Source organism: Ixodes scapularis, unplaced genomic scaffold, assembly GCF_016920785.2.
Source record: "Ixodes scapularis isolate PalLabHiFi unplaced genomic scaffold, ASM1692078v2 PGA_scaffold3__209_contigs__length_174095766, whole genome shotgun sequence".
In the NCBI taxonomy this organism is placed as follows: Eukaryota; Metazoa; Arthropoda; class Arachnida; order Ixodida; family Ixodidae; genus Ixodes; species Ixodes scapularis.
In genome coordinates, this window is record NW_024609868.1 from 97,477,519 (window position 1) to 97,482,108 (window position 4,590).

The 4,590-nt window shown below is 50.0% G+C and overlaps 1 non-coding gene across 1 annotated transcript; it reads right to left on the reverse strand.

The window, feature by feature from the left end:
* Positions 1-4,055: 4,055 nt before the first annotated feature.
* Positions 4,056-4,127, reverse strand: Trnac-aca. Its single transcript has one exon. It is a non-coding gene; the product is annotated as a tRNA-Trp (tRNA).
* Between the last annotated feature and the right edge of the window lie 463 nt (positions 4,128-4,590).

The following is a 4,590-nucleotide window of genomic DNA, read 5'->3' on the forward strand; positions in this document are numbered from 1 at the left end:
ATGGCAACACACGCAGTGTGGCATGCAGGAATTTTTTTGAAGTAGTGTCAACGTTATTAGACTCCGCATGCACAAGCACTACACCCTCCCCCCACACTCAATCATCACGACTCGACTCTCATCGTTCGATGTTCCAGACAGCTGCTTTACTGACTGCAGTGCATTCTATGGGATATGTATGTTTCGAAGTGCAACGTCTAGACGGCGTTTCACCATACTCTATGGAAAACACAGTTCGTAAATGAAAATATAGATGGCGCTTCGAACGATGGGAGGCGAACTGAAGTGGGTGAGGGGGTACCCCCTTCTGCGGGAGTTTCAGAGCTGAGGTAATCAAGTAGTTTTGAGTGAGGGTGGTAAGCCACGTAGTAAGCCACGCGCTTGCTTGCGTTGTGAAATGGCTAACTCTGTTCACTTTTAAGCTGACAGCAACGTTATTAGATTAGCTCAGTTACGGAACTGCTCATAGACGCTGCACGCACATACAGTGCCCCCCCTCACTCACCACGACTTGCCTGGCGTCGCTCGACGCGCCGCCGGACGGCTGCTTTGGTAACTGCAGTGTATTCTATGGGAATCGGGATGCATACGTTTTGAAGCACGGCGTCTAGATGGTGCTTCAGCTCTGCTCTTTGGAACGTGCAGTTATGAAACGAAGATCTAGATGGCGATTCGAACGACGGCAGGTGGATTGAAGTGAGTGAGGGGGGGTACCCCTTTCCGCGGGAGTTCCACAACTGAGGTAATCTAGTAACGGCTGGCAGTGCGCCGTAAGCTGTGCCCTAACGAGCACGCAACTCCCACTGCACTGTCACCTTAGGGGTGAATGTAAATAGGCGCTGTCACAATGGCCTTTCTCGCATAACAGAAAACGGTTTCCATTCAGGTTCCTTCGCTAGACCTTCTTATCCTTTGTATACAGAAGCTGGGAGTGCATTTAAAATTTTTTTTAACATTTTGAAGGTTTTTTTTGTTCCTGTTCAGGGCTTTACTTGCCAGTTTGGTGCAATAGACCATCAAGCAACATTGGCGGTCACCCTTGCTTGCCGTTAGCATCCATCCATCAGAGTTGTGTATACAGAGAGTTTGGTCAATGGGCAGAGCCAGGGCGTGCACCAGACTCAGAAAGTAGGCTTGGCATGCTCTCTTGGCCAACTAGAAGCCGAAAGGAATCCCCTAGCGGTGGTAGCGAGAAACAAATCTGGTCGTTTTAATAAGCGCATGAGAGTTGAATGTAGTAACTCTTTATGGTTGAAAATAGGGTTCACGTGATGTTTCGCTCATGATCATGCAGAAAGATGTACGAAACTAATCCGCCACTCAACTCTGTTTTGCTCGCACAGAGTGTGACCGCTCGGAAGGCAGATTCTTGGCGCTCGGCATACAGATTATGTCGATCGTTCCGCTAGTCGCACTCTTCCACCATGATTTTGGATGACCGTGATTGAAACATCACGTGCACCATATTTTCAGTCACCGAGTTACTCCGATGCACATATCAAGTTTGTTTCTCGCGACCACCGCCAGGGTATTATTTCTGGCTCTGGTTGGCCACATTCGAATTTCTGAAGACGCCCTGGAACACGCCCGGCCCGATTTCGGCCAATGGCGCCTCCTCATTTGTCTCCCATACTTCCCAACGAATGGCCAAGCACTCTACGTATACGGCTCTGCCATCCATTCATCCATTAGGGGGAGAATATTGAAGAGCCAGCGGAATCATTCTATGAGCTAGGTGGCGCAAGCTGCCGCCCGTTACAAAAGGTAAAGCCATTAACATCCATCCATCTTTGCTCACAAAGCGTGTAATTGGATCGGAGTCCTTGTCGATCGCTGACGCAGGCCTCGTGTCCAATGCATGCTCAGACTCAGAGTAGGCGAGCAGGCAATGGCGGACAGGAGTTGGTGGGGACTTTTGAAAAGGGTCTATGTAAGTAAATGAAATGCATTCAATCGCTTTTGTTAGTTTTTTTTGTTTTAATAAATTATTACGACCACAATTAAAAAGCGGGACATAAGTGAACCATAATTTTTCGGGCATAAAGTATAATATTTAGCCACTTATTCCTCATGGATACGTTCGACTTCTAAGGTGCCTTCACTTCTTGGCTTGACCTCGAGCACTTTTTCTTCTGGCGCTTTGTTCGGTGGCGTATGAACTTCTGGTACCGTCAGGTCCGGCGCATTTGCTCCTACGTCTCTTAAATTTGATTCTTTTGCCTCCTGCGGTTTAGAAAAACTGCGACGTTTCATTTCGTCTTCGCCGGCTCTATTTGCGATGGTGCTAGACATCTCGGTAACATTGCTCAACGACGACCGATCAGACGGGCCTTGCTGAGCTTGCACAACAACCGTTTCTGTCGAAGTCGTGTTCCGATAGGGTTCATTCTGGGCCTCGGTCGTCACAGGCGGTTCCGCTTGGGTGGAAGTCTGCTCTTGCTGTTCAGCTAGGAATCCTCTCCTCGCTGAAACTAACTCAAGCTTCTCGTGAGTACTTGAGCTCCCGAGTTCCAAGTGGACCGGCCTGGGCGGTGTCTTCCCAAAGCACCCGAATACGTCGAACTTCAGGGACAGCCTTCCGTCAAAGCACCAGCTCGACGCCCTGGAAACAGCGATGAGTGTAGTAAAAGTCATGATCATGGAGAAGGTACGGAACGGGAACAGTTGTCCGTCGCCCTCGTCGTAAAAGGGGTATTTCAGGTACGGGGGAATGCCGAGGAGAGCCTCTCCCCCAGCTGCCCGCAAGAAGCCGCCGGTGACGTAACCGGCCAGGGACCCATACGTGTTGCAGCGGTCCTTGAGGTACACCACGGCCACGAGCTGCGGGAATAGGATCACATAGACCAGGTCGGAGGACAGGTACCAGAGGCCGTAGACGGACGTGGTTGTGAGCGCCATGGAGCAGGACAAGATTCCGACCATGACGATGGCGATGCGCGTTACCCAGGCTACCTCCGTCTCCGAGGCCTGCAAAAGGGGGGTACTTTGCTCGAAAAAGAAGTAATTTTTTCTCCGTTGGCGCCAGATGTCAGCGCACTTTCACGTCGAAGCGCTGGGTCGTCCTTTGTTGGACGCTGTCACCATCCTTCATTATACAGCGCTACGGCACACGCGGCCGACTCTACGATCTGATGGTGCCAATCGAGCAGCAGCGTCAAAAGTATGTCGTCTTGGCGCTCGCATGTTTATGTGTTCGCTAGGCGCAGCGCAAGTTTGTCTGCTTCTTTTGTGGGGGATTGTGGTGACGTCAGAACGCCGAGCCCTGATTGGCCCTGATTGAAGGATAGTGGGTAGACCTCGAGGCAGCTTGCTTTGAGGTCTACCCACTATCCTTCAATGAGAGTCAATAAGAGCTTGGCGTTCTGACATCACCATACCCCCTGCAATAGAAGCAGACGAACTTGCGCTTCGCATTACCGGCTAAAGCGGTCACGCGCAGAAAAAAGCGCAGAATCATGGTATACATTCACTCTGCGCAATTGGTTTAGCCGGCGATAGCAGACGAACAAAGACGACGAGTACCGTGACGCTTTTTGGCGCTGCTGCTTGATTGGCTCCATCCGATCAAACCCTAATCCTCAGAGTAGAAAAGGGAACACGAGGGAAGGCGGAAAGTAAGAGTTCAGTCGGGGAAGCTCCTCCCATTGTTTAGCAGAGTGAAAGCTAGAGAGGAGGTGACCTCCTCTCCAGCATTCGCGGGCTTGGTGGTACACAAAGCCTGCAAAGCAAGAGCCTTCGTGGTACTTACTGCGCACAATACACGAGCTGAAACGGTTCTTCGTGCTCCTTTAGCGCACCTGCCAGTTTTTGCTGAAAGAGCTGCGGTCTGAACTGAATGGAATGCGAAGTTGGGGTCCCATTCTACGGACAATTTGGCAAACTGAGAGATAATAAAGCTTGCGAGGGCTCCACTGAAAAGTATCTGCTCCTCAGAGTATGTTCGGAAAACCGGAGCTGGTTATCCCCGACTTTCTTAACTCTCGTTTTTGAACTGCGATGGTATGGGGTGGCATAATATAAAACAACAAAAACACGAACGAAAAAAAAAATGTTTTTGACCCGGACGTGATTTGAACACGCAACCTTCTGATCTGGAGTCAGACGCGCTACCGTTGCGCCACCGAGCCCATTTATTTTTTCTTCGGACGAAACAAATTTATTTACGTGATATTTACAGACATCCTTGCAGTAGGTTTAGGTTCCGCAAACATTATATAAGGCCAAATTGAATTTAACTTTGATGTTTTAGACTAGGAAATATTTATATGTATTTTGAAGTTGCACCAGGTTGTTTTTGCCTCTATGATGTTGGTGGCGCGCAGTAGAGTTCCTGTATAGCTATACAGGAACTCTAGCGCGCAGTCGCAGTCAATACCATCTGGTGTTAACTACGCGAACTAAAAAAAAAGCGAACTACTTATAGCGAGTTCGTTTCACGGCACTCGTGCCCACGCGTGCCCACTCGCAGCGTGGAACGGGTTCGTTTCGGCCGGCGCTCCACGAGTGGTTGCACTCTCCGAGTTCGTTTCAGCGCTGATACCCCACGCGTGCATGCACTCGCTGCACCGAGAAAATCGGGAGTGCGCCAAA